Source organism: Triturus cristatus, chromosome 7, assembly GCF_964204655.1.
Source record: "Triturus cristatus chromosome 7, aTriCri1.1, whole genome shotgun sequence".
Taxonomy (NCBI): Eukaryota; Metazoa; Chordata; class Amphibia; order Caudata; family Salamandridae; genus Triturus; species Triturus cristatus.
In genome coordinates, this window is record NC_140590.1 from 1,518,184,941 (window position 1) to 1,518,199,492 (window position 14,552).

A 14,552-nucleotide genomic window follows, 5' to 3' on the forward strand; every position below is an offset into this window, starting at 1 on the left:
TATCTACTTGCCTGTCGAGGAGTTAAGAGCACCCCTGAATCTCTTGGAATACTGCCTTCCTGAAATTTCAGTCTTGTGCGAGACCTACATTTTTGCCTTTTGCTTATCCCCCCTTTGTCCTGACTGCAACAGCATCCCTGGTGGTTCTTTTTGGTCTCTCCTCTCCCTCTGGATATCTATCCACTTGATGTTGTTTAATTACCATAGGTGCATTTATCCTATAGGGAGGGGACGGACATTATCTTCGCTTCTGTGGATACTTGTCTGACTGACCCGGATCATCGAATCCTGACAATTTCTAAGACAATTTCATAAAGTCTATCAGGGGGTGCAAATCGAGTATCTGCTGTTTCCACTGTAATAAATGTATCAGATGCTCTTGCCTCCAGACAGGGACACAGTGCCTCCCGCACTATAGTAACCTCCGCTGTGCTGTCGAGCAGAGTCACTGCCAATGTCCAGTCCAGGAGTAGCGTTCCCAATATCTGAGGCATATTTTGCTGTTTAAGCGGGAACCTTCTTCTTTTGATACAGGGGTTGAAAACGAGGCAGTCCCTCTTGTTTGGTTTTTACGTCAAATTGTTGAGGTTGATCCCACCCCTGTTGCGTGGCCGGACCTTTGCCATGATCCTGGCCTTCCCCACCACAGACTTGAGTGCCCGATGTGTCTTGTAAAGAACTAGTAGAGTGCTGATCAGGGACTTGAAATCTATCAGGAGTATTCATTTTTGCGCGGTCGCGCAAGTCAGAAGTATGCTCAGAAGACTCAGGAGTCAGTGAACCAGCACGCGAACCATGTTCCTGTTGTAGCTACCCCTGTTTTTTATTTCTCCAGTTCTTTTAGGAAAGAACGGGCACCCATCATAATCAGCCTGGGCCTTTTGTTGATTTTGAGACAGAGTTGGAGTTTTAGTAAAATGCTTAATTCCCCAGACTATTGCGCCCTAAGGTTTTATAAACTTTAGCAATAATCTTTGGCAATTTGTGTTGTTTGTCTGCATCAGCAACAGCCTCTAAGCGTTGTGCCACTTGTAAGTTTACAGCTTCACCCTTTACAACAGCAAGGATCATATCGCAAACAATATTGAACCCCCCCTACTAGTCTCATCCCAAACCCCAGGGTCGCTTTGGCCCATGTTCATCCTGAACACGTTTTATCAGGGAAGGGAGAACGGTCAATGAGGGAGTACCAAAGCACATTGAATAAACCGCTGCAAACACTCTACCCAAAGTGTTACAATCAGCCAGGTCGGAACAGGTAAACTCATGGTCAGTATCCTGTGCTTCTCACAGGTGTCGTATTAAGAAAAACAGCTTTGAGTTGCCAAAATTCCTCTGCAAGCCAATAAGGAAGCTCTCCCTTACTCTGCGGATGCTTGTCCATCACTGAATTAATTATAGGACTGATAACAACACCATAGGGCCCGTAAGGTTGTGCAGAAACTCCAGGTGGTCCCACCGGCATGTTGCGCGACATGAACTGCATAACAGGTCTATCTATACATATCAATGAAGTATTCAATATGCGTAGCTCTGCGACTGTAGCATTAAGATAATTTGGGTGCGGGGTATACCCTGCCAAAACGGGCCATGTGGCCAAATCAATTGATAAGGGACCTAAACGGACGACTATCTTAGGGTGAGGAAGGGTGCCATTAAACCATACAGTGTGCTGCCAAGCAGTTAACAGAACCACAAGAGATCGATAAGGGCGATAATCCAACGGTAACGCGGAGGCAAGATACTCGTGAAATAAGTTATCTGTTCCATCCGCCAATGGGAAGGTTACCCACGAATACTACACTTCGAAGCGGTGCGCTGCATCTGCTTCAACTACAAAAAAAAAGATCAGCACCACCATTGGGGACCGCCATGTTGCGGGGATTCTGCACATACAAAGAACTATGTGCAGGAACACAGGACCTCGGTGTATAGGGGCTGAACCTTCCTACCACCTTAGTACCCAAAATCGACAAGCTTTAGTGTCTTTTTCGTTCTCCTACATAATCATGAAGTTACAAATATTAGACAACCCAGAACAACACTCCAGACTATCAGGAATCACAGTAGCAAGACACACCCTTTTGCTCACTCACTCGTACTTGTCCACGATAAGAATTGTCAAAGTCACTTTTATCGTTCAAAATGCTTATTTTAACGATTGTGCTCTAGGACACAGAATATACGAGCCACTACCAGCAGCGAAATGCATAAACCTAAAACAGCATTGTTACAATCCCATAGATTATAAAGGGGGATGTCACCGTATACAGACAGTGGAAAAGGACTATAAGGCCTAACCACCCTCTCCTTGGTAAGAAGATCTCTGGGCTTTTATCAGCATAACCCATAGCTTAGTGCGTAGATGGTAGTTTTACATCGTAGGAACAGCATAGCTCTTCTCCTTGGAAAGGTCCCTCTCCCAGTGTGTTTTTAGAACATGCATTCCCATAATACAAAAGAACTAGATTTCAGCAGTGCAGCTGTGTCAGCATGTTTTGTCTAGGTGCTGGGGACTGACCAGAACAGAACAACAAGGGGCATTGTTTATCGACCTTGCACATCGTGTTCAGACTAAACTCCAGGAACAGGCAGAGAACGCATAAAGCAGACAGTTCTCATGTGAAAGGCACAAACGGAGCCTTGCAAAATAAAGTCATGTAGCAACATGCGCAAAAGCAGCATCATGGTAGCAGCGCTCATGCTAACTTAGCAATGTCGACACAGGGTTCTTTAAGAGCAGGATCCCTAGATGTGTGCCAGGTGGTAGCTGTAGGCGATAGGGGGGTGACTGGCTCTAGCCCCTCACCACTTTGCATGCAATGAAACAGCAGCACAAATAGGTGTGTAGTCACCTTGAAGCAAACAACACATTAATTAAATTCCAGCACAAAAAAAACTAAAGTGGCACAACACCATGCTTAAGACATGGTCTCCGCAGTATCTTCACCCATCAATATAATAACAGCCAGCCCTGGCAAGTTCACACTGCCCCACCTTGTCCTTTGGCCAACCGCGGAAAGAGTACTCCTGCTTCCATTCGCGTGCCATGTCTGGACGCACTGCCTTGATTAATTGGGAGGCTGCTGGGCCAATACTCTGAGGTCCACCCCTCCCGTCTGGACTTTGACCCACTGGCTTAATTTGTAAAATATTAAGTGCAGGTGCTCAATTTTGTGTAGGAGGCCACGCCCATTTCCCCCAGCTTCACTAACTTCCTCCACTGGCTCTATTCGCTTACTGTACTGGATCCACCCACATCCTTAACTGGCACGGATGAAAGCCAGATACAATACCCGATCTAAATTGCAGCAAGGGAGCCTTCCTCAAGTAAGGTTTCGATAGAAGGTGACCCCACCCCCCGTCCCTGAGAAAATGTTGAAAAAAATGAATGCAAGCATGCATTTAAAGCACTGTTTTGGAATAAATAGGCTTAAATGACTAATACAACTTCTGCATGTAACACAGTGGTTAGGGTTGACTTGACCAATAACGATTTATTTTTTACCCAAACAAACCCTTTTTTACTAAAATTAGGATTGTCAAAGACTGGGGGGAAAACATAACTTTCTAACCTGTACCATGCTGTTTACATCTAGCGCTTTGATAGCAGTTCATAGCTCAATGTGCTAGATTATGATTGTAATTCATTAACTGCACAGTAACAAAAGGTATCTTTGTGACAAAAGCATCAACCCACTGAGCACTGCACATGAAATACTGTTCAGTCATCTGCACGGTACACGTTCTTCGCAGCAGGCATCAGGCGCGCAACACCCATTGGACTCACAGGGCTTCAGCACCCCCCCCCCCCCCACCACCGTCGCGTGTGGCAGCCCGGGATGAGACAGCCTCGCGGCGCGCACACAGCCGCACCCGAGCACTTCACAGGTCTTTAAAAGACCATTTGCATGTTAATGAGGCCTCGCTGGTGTTTCACCCCTTCTAAGAGCCCCTGCAGCTCCACTCTGCCTATGGCTTAAAAGATTCAGGCCCCCCCCCCCGAAATTTTATCTTAGCCCCCCCGAAATTTGGCTCTAGTTGCGCCTCTGGCAGGCATAATATATTTAGCACCTGAGAATGAACCTTACCTGTAGGGATTAAAAGTGAAAGTAACAAACAAGCATGTCTCTTGTACTCAGACCCGTTATGTATCACGTGCCTTGAAGAGACATTTACCCGACTTCTATCCACTCTTTTGGCAAGCAACAATACAGTTAGAAGCACAGGTATGGCACACTCTGATTCAGTGAAGTGGGGATTGTCTAAGGTATTAGTACCCCCAGGGGCACCCCGCTTACCCCCCTCCCCCAAATTAGGTTACCCAAAGAAGACACAAGAAACAGTTGTAGATGGGTAACAAATGCTGCAGGATTTATTACATAATTCCAGGATATGTAATAGGTGGGTTATCTTACGGGCGATCCAAGGGCAGGCGGCCATCTACTTCACCTGCCCCGCCTGATGAGCCGGGCAGCACGGGAACGACCCGCAGGTGCTGCCCCCCAAGTGATTCTTTTTCGATCACGTGCCGTTGAGATTCTACTCACACCCCCCCTCTCGGGGCGGAGCGTCGCATAGCAAACCCCCGGTTGTTCAGGCCCACAACCGCCCACAGGCCTAGCGGGGCGCCGACCGGCTTCCGGGACCTCTCTGGAGGCTCCTCGTTTTGGCTCAGGCACCACGTGGTGCCGCGCAGAGGTACCCTTTGTACCGGCCTGCTTCCAGATCGCCCTGTAACTCCGCCTGCAACGAAAAGAAAAACATTAAAACGTTCAGCCAAAAACCCCACCCCACCACACCACGCCGGGTAAGCGGTAGGGAGGGTAAAAGGGCGAGGTGGGCGACAAAGAGGTCGCCAGTGAGGGTGGGGGAAGGCTAAATAGCCTTCCCCTCACACCTGGGCCCGGAAGTGACGCGCCTTTCGCGTCACTTCCGGCCCCCGACACGGAGGGGGGCACGATCAGGAACCCTGCCCCCGCCCCCCCCGAAGTATGGAGTGGGGAGGGGTGACCGGGGCCCCGGGGCCACTAAGGCGCCGACCGCCGAGTGGCCCCCTGCGGGGGCCGCGGTCAGCGGCATAGTACCCCCAGGGGCACCCCGCTTACCCCCCTCCCCCAAATTAGGTTACCCAAAGAAGACACAAGAAACAGTTGTAGATGGGTAACAAATGCTGCAGGATTTATTACATAATTCCAGGATATGCAATAGGTGGGTTATCTTACGGGCGATCCAAGGGCAGGCGGCCATCTACTTCACCTGCCCCGCCTGATGAGCCGGGCAGCACGGGAACGACCCGCAGGTGCTGCCCCCCAAGTGATTCTTTTTCGATCACGTGCCGTTGAGATTCTACTCACACCCCCCCTCTCGGGGCGGAGCGTCGCATAGCAAACCCCCGGTTGTTCAGGCCCACAACCGCCCACAGGCCTAGCGGGGCGCCGACCGGCTTCCGGGACCTCTCTGGAGGCTCCTCGTTTTGGCTCAGGCACCACGTGGTGCCGCGCAGAGGTACCCTTTGTACCGGCCTGCTTCCAGATCGCCCTGTAACTCCGCCACAGCCCTGGAGGCGGCTAACCGTCGCAGCCAGGGCCCCCCACCAACCCGCTATAGTCTTACCTGCCACCTCTCCTATCTAGGGCTTCCTGCGACTAGCTGGAAGGGAACCGTCCTAGCAGAAGGGAGAGTTTGAAATTCTGCCACTTCATGACAGTGTGACAGCGCTAGCGGGACTCAAACCTTGTGAGATCCCTTATATCCACCGGCCAAAAAGATGATTCTGAAGTTTTGCCACCTTATGACACTTTGACAGCGTTTCCTGGACTCGAACCCTTGTCCTGTGAGACCATTACAACCGTAGGCACAAGACCTACCATTGAGCTATGGCTCCAGGTTGTTGAAGAGTTTGAAATTTGCCAACTTCTGACACTTTGACAGCGTTTACGGGACTCGAACCCAAGACTTACCAGTGAGCTATAGCTCCTGGTGTTGTAGATGGCCCCATCAAGGCCCCCAAGGCCCGAGACGCTATCCTAATCGGAATAGGGTCTGCTGAAATAAAGGACCCATTGGGCCTGGGGAGATGTGCCAAGAACTATTCGCCCCCCATGCGGGCAGGTTACCCTCTTCACAATTATGGGCCTGCCCTCTTAGGCTATGAAGGCGAGAAGGGGTTTACTTAACCTTTGGCCAGCCCCTCTGATTGCTAAACCCGGGGCACAGGAGAGCTCCTCGCTGCCAGTGCGTGACCATGGGCACCATCCCCTATTCCTTATGGGAATTATGCCCCTATAGATCCCTCAGTGATGTAACCCCCTAGGCGTACCAGCTTCGGGAATCTATCCGGCTTAAACATTGCGCGCTGACAGTAAAGTTCACGCGTTGAGGATTGACTAAGTCCTGCTACGCCCTTCCCATCATGCTCCTCAGAAGGAGGGTGGCGGGGGGTGCCCCCCACCACAACCCAGAGCATCCCCAGCGGTGCCAAATTCCTGCTCCGTTGAAGTAGAGATTCAGTGCACCCTGGGCGTGACCAATGTTCTATTGCCATAATGTCCCCTTGTGTTTGCCCCGCTGACACCCCAGTTATTGGGACAGCAGCCCCCATATGCTGGCTGGCGGCGCCCCCTGAGAACGGTAAAAGTGTCCGTAACCAGGATCCCAGTCTCCGCAGCTGCAGTACGCGACCGGTGATTCCGGTGGAGAATGCCACCAGCCGCAATGGTCCTCTAGGCATTATGAAAAGCACTATTTTACCTGGGCCTATCTCCAAATGATGGTGATTTCACCCAGCTGACGGCCGGAGGCCCGCCTCTGGAGCCTATTCACCTGTTTTGCTACTCGGGCCCCCTTCTGGGTGGGCCTCCGAGTTAGGGCAACGCGCGTGCTCCCCGGGCACGGTGCTGCTGACCCAGTTCGCACGCTGGTACCTTATCTGTTGCTAAATGCCCTACCGCTGGAAGCTTCCCAGGAAAAGTAGACTTCGAGGTCCCACCTAAATTGATCCCATCGCCTGGGGGGAACCCAGTGGTGGCAGGACCTGTATGGTAACTCCATCCCGGTGTAGCTATCGCTTATTTGTGCCGCCGAAGCAGGCAATGCCCCCTTAGTCTCAAGTTCTACCCCTAGAGAATAACCTTGGGGGCAGACAAGTCTGTGGGAACCAACCGGAAACTTTGGTGCAAATACCGGCCCTATTCTGAACGTTGCGAATGCTGCACGGTCAATAAAGCCCTGACGCCCTGGGGCTCTACGTGGTCTTTACCAAACTTTGAACGACCGCACACTTGCTATATAACAACTATACCACCCACAAACCGGGTGGAAGGTCTTCATTGAAGCAACCCGAAATCTGTCTTTGGTTGCATGGGAATGCCCCCCAAAGTACATCTGGACCTATTCCTATATGGTTCCTTCAGCTACTCCTCCTGCAGGCCTAACTCTTGGTTATGGTGCCCCGCTCAGTGTTCTGCAGGCTAATCGGCTTAACCATGAACTATCGGTCGATTTGAGACAGAGGTAAACCACGGGTTGCCATCTGCTCGCGAGCGGCGCACCCGCAACCACTTGGACAATCACGCTGGTAACCTTGTGCCGTGATTTAAGCCCTAGTGATGCGCTATGTGGTGACCACTTATTCTTTGCCGCTAAGTCAGTGCGTCCCCGTATTCAATGCGATTAAGGCACTGAGCTGCACCCATATCTAACCCATCTAGTGGCTCAAACCAGACTTCCTTTAGCATTAGATAATAACTACCATTCTATCTTGGTTGCGTAGCCCTGCCCGACTAGGCACCCACCCGGGTGTCTAGGTTACAGTTAGATATGTGTGAGTTCCCCATATCAGTGACCGTTGAAGGCTGCCCACATAAGCATGTTGGCGGGGCCGAGTTGCAGGCTTAAGCATACCTCTTTTAGACTGTCGGCAGCGACCCGTGTGTAACTGCCACTAACATGGCAATGACCGTTCTACGTTAGGACTATCTCCCCATGGTCCGCCCTGCCCAAGGACTGATGCACCTGGGAGGGCGAGGCCGTAAGGAATGGGGGGTGGGTGTCGAGGCCAAACAACAATGACAAACGACCCAAGCCCCCTTTCAGCAAAAGGTTGGAGACGAGCGACACGTGGTCACGTGTGGTCGGGATCGGACTGCGCGACCCTTGCTGTAAGTAGCACTTTTATGATGCGCGAACTCGACCCGAAGTTATGGCAACGCTGTGCATGAGCAACATATTTACACACATATTCGGGCACGGGAGTGAGATCATGAGCCGCCAGGTCCACCACCCTCGGGAACCCAGGCATACCAGGTCCAGCAGCTCGCATACATATTCGGGCACGGCGATATTCATTGATTTACCCAGCATCGCAACCCAGCGTGAACTCGATCCGAAGGTAATCGCGCGCCGTTCATGAGCACTGTATATACATGCATCATCGGGCACGTGGATATTAAATTATCTTCCCAGAGTCCCAGCGTGACCCGCCCGAAGGTGTTGGAGTGCAGTACATGAGCCATAGGTATTAACATACGTACTCGGGCACGGTCGATTAGTGATTAGCTCAAACCGTAATGTGCGCGAAATTAATCGAGCACCGGACACAAGCACCGACTGAATAACCCATTCGGGTGCAGGGGGTGTCGTAATGCCCGTAATCATTTACTGCGCGCGAATGTGGGCACAAGCAATTCTTGTGAATAATACGTGCACTTGTATCATGTGTCTGCATTATAGGAAACCAGCAATACATGCTGCATATTTATCTAGCGTGAAATCGACCCGAAGGTATTGGAGCAAAACTTGCGAACTATGCCTGCACTTGTATCAAGTATCTGCCTTATAGCAAGCCAGCACATACACGTTGCATATTGTATTTGCGCGAACCAGACGCCAAAGGTATTGCACCGCTTCACATGAGTAATGTCTTTACGTTACAAATACAGGCACGGGGGGCGTGAGAGATACGTACCATAGAACACGATCCCCATTCCAGGTCACACGAGCACCGCACCAGATTAAGCCTTGAGGTGCGTGGGGGGATTAGTAATACCCTTAATCGCCTGATGTGAACAGTGCATGTACTGGTATCATGTAGCTGCCTCATCGGAAGCCTGGAATTACATGATGCATATTATATAGTGCGAACTCGACAATAAGGCATTTGGAGCACTTTACATGAGCACCGTATTTACATTACATCCTCACGCAGGGGGTGCTTAAGAAATTCGTATTATATTACCCGATCCCCAAAACCGGATCACGCGAGCACCGCACCCGATTTTCCATTGAGGTGCGGGGGTTTTATTAATGCCCATAATCGCGTATGTGAACAGTGCACGCACTTGTCATTTATCTGCCATATAGGAAGTCAGCAATACATGTTGCAGAATTATATAGCGCGAACTGACCTGAAGGTGTTGGAGCGCTTTACCTGAGCACCTTATTTACATTACACATTCAAGCACGGGGCTTACAAGATTCGTGTCATACTAAACGATCCCCGTGCCAGGTCCATTGCGCCTGCCGCACGCAGCCCACTGCATGCCCCCCCCCACCCTCAACGGCAGCGTAGCCGACGGGAGGGGGGGCGATAACCTTAACCTTAACCAGGGAGAGCCACCGGGGTTGCACTTTCCGCGATCAGCGGGGACCCAGGCAGCTCCCAGCCTTGCAGTGCTGGTGCATTGGGGCTGTGAACCCACGCTAGACTCCTACCGGCTCCCACGGCACAGGGTATGCGGCTTCAAGCCGGCCGCACCCCCTTTAATTTACTTCGCTCGCGAGGGCGACCGCCATTGCAAAGTATGCCCCGCGGGCGAAAGGCCGACGGACCCGCGATCACTAAAATGTGCGCCCTGCCGGACGGTAATTGATCCTTTACACCGCGCTATAGCTCCCGCCTTAAATAGCACCGTCTGTACATTTCCGATTCAGGCACGGGAGGATAAGTGATTTGCCCAAAATCACAGGAATGGACGCGACTACGAGGCTCGAAACCTGCCAATGAGTCCTCGCGCCTACTGCGTGGATCAAACCCACGACGGTGAATTGAAACCCACGACGTTGCAATTAAGTGTTTCCCGCTCTACCAAACTGAGCTATCTGCAGAACTATTCCCGCACCAATGGCGGTAGCGCAGCCGACGGACCACACCACCGTCAAGGAGATTCCGTGATGTTCAATTTTTGGAGCGCCTTAACTTGGCACCACACAACACTTTGCACCTTTAGTTTTCAAACTAAAACTGCTCAATCAGCGAGGAATTGGCAAGCCTAATAGACGTAATGCCGAGCCATCCTAACCAGGGAGGGAGCCATGCCCTATGCAGTGGCAGCAGAGCACGCAGCCTCTCCTTAAAGAGAGGGCTCTATAATGGCACCATCTATCCAGCGCGACCGATTTGGAGCGCTTCCCCTAGCACCACGTATGCAGATGGAGCTGGAGCTCCCTATCGTGTCACACAATTGTCTGCATTGTCACCGTCTGTACATTAATCATTCAGGGACGGGGTAACAGGTGCTAGACGCGCCACTATGCTCAACTAGTAATTATTTGCTTTGGTAATCATCACGCGAGGTCGCCCGGGTGTATGGGACGCCTTACCCGGGGAAAATAAGTGATTTGCCCCTTATCACAGGATGTGGACGCAGCCACGATGCTCCCACCTGCGTTCGCGCCCCCTGGGCGGCCGCGCCGCCACCAGTCCGCAATCTGCGTTGTGGTTAGTTAGTGACTGAAACCAAGGGGATCCACTTTTAATATTGGGGGCATGCGGGCACCGATCCCGCTACCTGCCGCCTGCTAAGCAGATGTTCTGCCATTGGAGCTACAGTCCCTACACCCGGACCCAACTCGAGGCACGGGGAATAAATGCTTTGCCCAGGATGACGACGCGACCCGCGGCTCGCAGCCCGCCCTTTGGGGGGGGGGGGAGATCTGGAGCACAGAGACGAGAGCCTAACGGGTGGTCATACATAACACTTCTTACAATGCCCACCTCGCTCGCCTCTACCCCCCACCCCAACCACGGCGACTGGTGCGCGCCTGCGCCACACCCTGATTTTACGTTACACATTTAGCCATCGCCCCCCCGGCCAGATGCAACGGTGCCCCCTCAAACCCGAAATTTCGCCACTTTATGACACTTTGACAGCGTTCCCAGGACTCGAAAACCTGTCATGTGAGACCATTTATGACCGTAGGCACCAGACTTACCATTGCGCAATATTTTTTGGCTAATTAAAATTAGGTTTGACTGGCGCGAAGGTGTGACGGCGCTAAAATCGAGCGCCCGTCGCGATACCTAATTATTGTTGTCGGAGCGTACAGCGCGAATGTATAGTTGCGCTTTACACGTCCACTTAGCCCTTGCCTGCATTAACGTTGCGTACTGCGCGACGGACTTTAAACATTTACCTAACGCTTCCCATGCAGGTTAGCACCGCGCGACATAAATGACAGCGCTTTAATGAGCACCGGTTGCATTTGCGCACGGGGAGATTAAGTGATCCACCCAGGCAAAACCCGGATGTGGAGCACGACGTCCCGACCCTCCGAGACGCTACACAGTGCACGCCCCAAAGATGTGGCCCAACGGCAATTGAAATTGCACAATCATTTATTTGCTGCGTATTTGTATAGCGCGGCTTGAAAGATATTGGAGCGCTTTACATTACACATTCAGGCACGGGGAGATCAGGAGATAAGTGATTTGCCCAGGATAAATGATTTGCCCAGGAAAGGCCGGATGTTGAGCACGATGTCCCGACGCTCCGAGAGCGCTAAACATAGCATGAAGGAAAACCCGGATGTGGAACACGATGACCCGACGCTCCGAGAGCGCTACACATAGCATGCCCCAAAGATGCGGCCCCACGGGAAGCAAACTTGCCAAATTCTTTATTTGCTGCGTATTTATATAGCGCGCACTCGAAAGATATTGGAGCGCTTTACATTACACATTCAGGCACGGGGAGATCAGGAGATAAGTGATTTGCCCAGGAAAACCCGGATGTGGAGCCCGATGTCCCGACGCTCCGAGCGCTACACATGGCATGCCCCAAAGATGCGGCCAAACACGGGGAACGTACTTGCCAAATTATTATTGCTGCGTATTTATATACCGCGCACTCGAAAGATATTGTAGCGCTTTACATTACACCTACAGGCACGGGGAGAATAGTGATTTGCCCAGAAACACAAGATGTGTGACCTCGAGCTCGAACCCTGGTTTCCTGCACCAGAGGCGCCGGCGCAGCCGACGGACCACATTCTCTCCCCTTCACCTTTGCGTTAGTGGCACCATGCTCTCGCAAAGTGCGCTAACCCGCCCCCGATCCTGCACTGCGCACTAGGGGCGGCGGCGCGGCCGACGGACCACATTCTCTCCCCTTAACCATGCGCTAGTAGCACCATGCTCTAAAAAGTGCGCTAAACCGCCCCGGGTCCTGCACTGCTGCCCTCGAGTTCTCTGCAACAGCGATGCCCGATGCCCAGGAGTAGGCAGGCCGTGGAGCTCTCTAATCGGCACCCAATGCCGATCTCGCCACTCGTGGCACGGAAACTGGCCCCTGCGCGGGCCGCGCTCCCCAAACCCCGCAACGGTCCAGGAAAGATAAATCATCGCGCTCTTTTGCCCAAACCCCCGCCTCCCCAGCCCCCAATCTTGCCTCCCCTCCGCCCGTGGCAATCCTCGCCACAGGGCCCCGTCGACCTGGTACTGCCCAGGGACAGGGCCGGGGCGGAGCGGGTGCAGCAAGACTCACCAGAAAGCGTGGAGGCGACGAACGCAAAGCCGTGGGGGCCGGCGGAGCACGAGGAGGCGCGAACGGCGGACCAATGCTGACGAGGTAAGGGCAGGCGAGGTGGGCGACAAAGAGGTCGCCAGTGAGGGTGGGGGAAGGCTAAATAGCCTTCCCCTCACACCTGGGCCCGGAAGTGACGCGCCTTTCGCGTCACTTCCGGCCCCCGACACGGAGGGGGGCACGATCAGGAACCCTGCCCCCGCCCCCCCCGAAGTATGGAGTGGGGAGGGGTGACCGGGGCCCCGGGGCCACTAAGGCGCCGACCGCCGAGTGGCCCCCTGCGGGGGCCGCGGTCAGCGGCAAATACGCACTCACTATAGCCCCAGGTTTACATCTCAGTGTCCAATGCTCGTGCATTCACTGAAGGTTTTACCAACGCGATATTCAAAAGCGTTCTGTCACCACTAATGCTCTTAACAACAATCGAGGAGTATTTTAGCTCGCGCTGCTCAAAGGCGCTCCTCGTTAATACTACCAACTCTTGCTGGACATGCACACTGGGAGTCATGCAGTTCTAATCATCGCTACCGAAACCAAGATGAGAACCGAAGCACACTTCCTACCTTGGTTCAGCCGGGAGTCTCCGCACTGCTTGAGAGCCAGAATTGCGGTATTCACAGGTGCGTTACTCGGGGCATGATCTCTACGCCTGAAGTCTCACGAGATGGTGCGGGGCGTGACCTGCAACTTGGAAACAATTATGTTAATGGCTCCCTGCATTGGACTGTATTAGTGTCAGGCACGTACTCTATATTAAGGCTCATACGAACCTAGGTACTTTATGGATAATACGAGCATTTGCCATGGCTATTTATTAATCCCATAATAGTGCCCTGTGCATTACTGGGATTAGCATCCCCGACATCATTATTTAAACGTGTGGTGCAGAGTAGGGTCCTGCCAGAGTGCGAGCATGCCGGTTCATTAGCTCTCATTCTTAGTGCCTCACATAACTTAGTAGTCAGACAAGGCATAAGTACAGCGCATATAGTGTCATGGTATATTACAACGCACATTGGTTTTAGGACGTTCTATCTGGAAATGGCCAGACGACCGTGACACGACATGAAGAGAAAGCTCAGCTGTAGTACCGTGCCGTTAAAATGAGTGCTGGTGCTTAGCACCGGAAACCACAGGCACAAATTAAGCACTTCTTTCTTGGGTATGTTACCCACTTCCCTGCCCATGACAATGTGGCAATACGGGATATACGTCCAGTACTCCTGCATAGCACTTCCCCGAAAAATCCTGTAGTTTACAATGACCCCACAGGAGAGAAGCACTGGACCCGGTCCTCTGTCACCACGTAAAAGAAGCCAGCACCGGCCAGGTCTGCGCGAAACGCCTGGGCCGAGGATGGACACCTTTCAAAGGACCTCAGCATGTAGACCTGGCGTGCAGCAGTCCTTGTTCGTCGCGCCATCTTGCCGGTTCTCGTAGGTCTTTCCAAGGTGCTCGAGCACAGAGAGGAAACCATCAGATTAAAGAGACAACACCACCAGGTTGATTGAGGTGGAGAAGCGACGCCTGGACCTCGAGGGCCATCTGGTCGCAGTGGGCGTGGTTACGCATACCGCTGCTCTACACGAGACAGTAGGGGCCCTCAATTTGTGAGTCGCTAGACAAGATTACCCTCCACCAGTAGCGAGGCTGCTGCAGTGCCCAGTGAATTATCCAAGGAGGCCGAATTAGTCTGTTGTCTAGAATGCGGTTATGAGCAAACATGATTTAAAAGACACGGGACTGGCG

The 14,552-nt window shown here is 52.3% G+C and overlaps 1 long non-coding RNA gene across 2 annotated transcripts in view; it reads right to left on the bottom strand.

Annotated features, from left to right (window-relative positions):
- LOC146812277 (uncharacterized) overlaps nt 1-13,463 on the bottom strand; it is a 268,437-nt gene extending 254,974 nt beyond the window's left edge. For both annotated transcript variants that reach the window (XR_014965890.1, XR_014965889.1), the window contains exon 1: nt 13,367-13,463. This is a non-coding gene — a long non-coding RNA (uncharacterized LOC146812277). The remainder of the gene's footprint in view (nt 1-13,366) is intronic.
- Between the last annotated feature and the right edge of the window lie 1,089 nt (nt 13,464-14,552).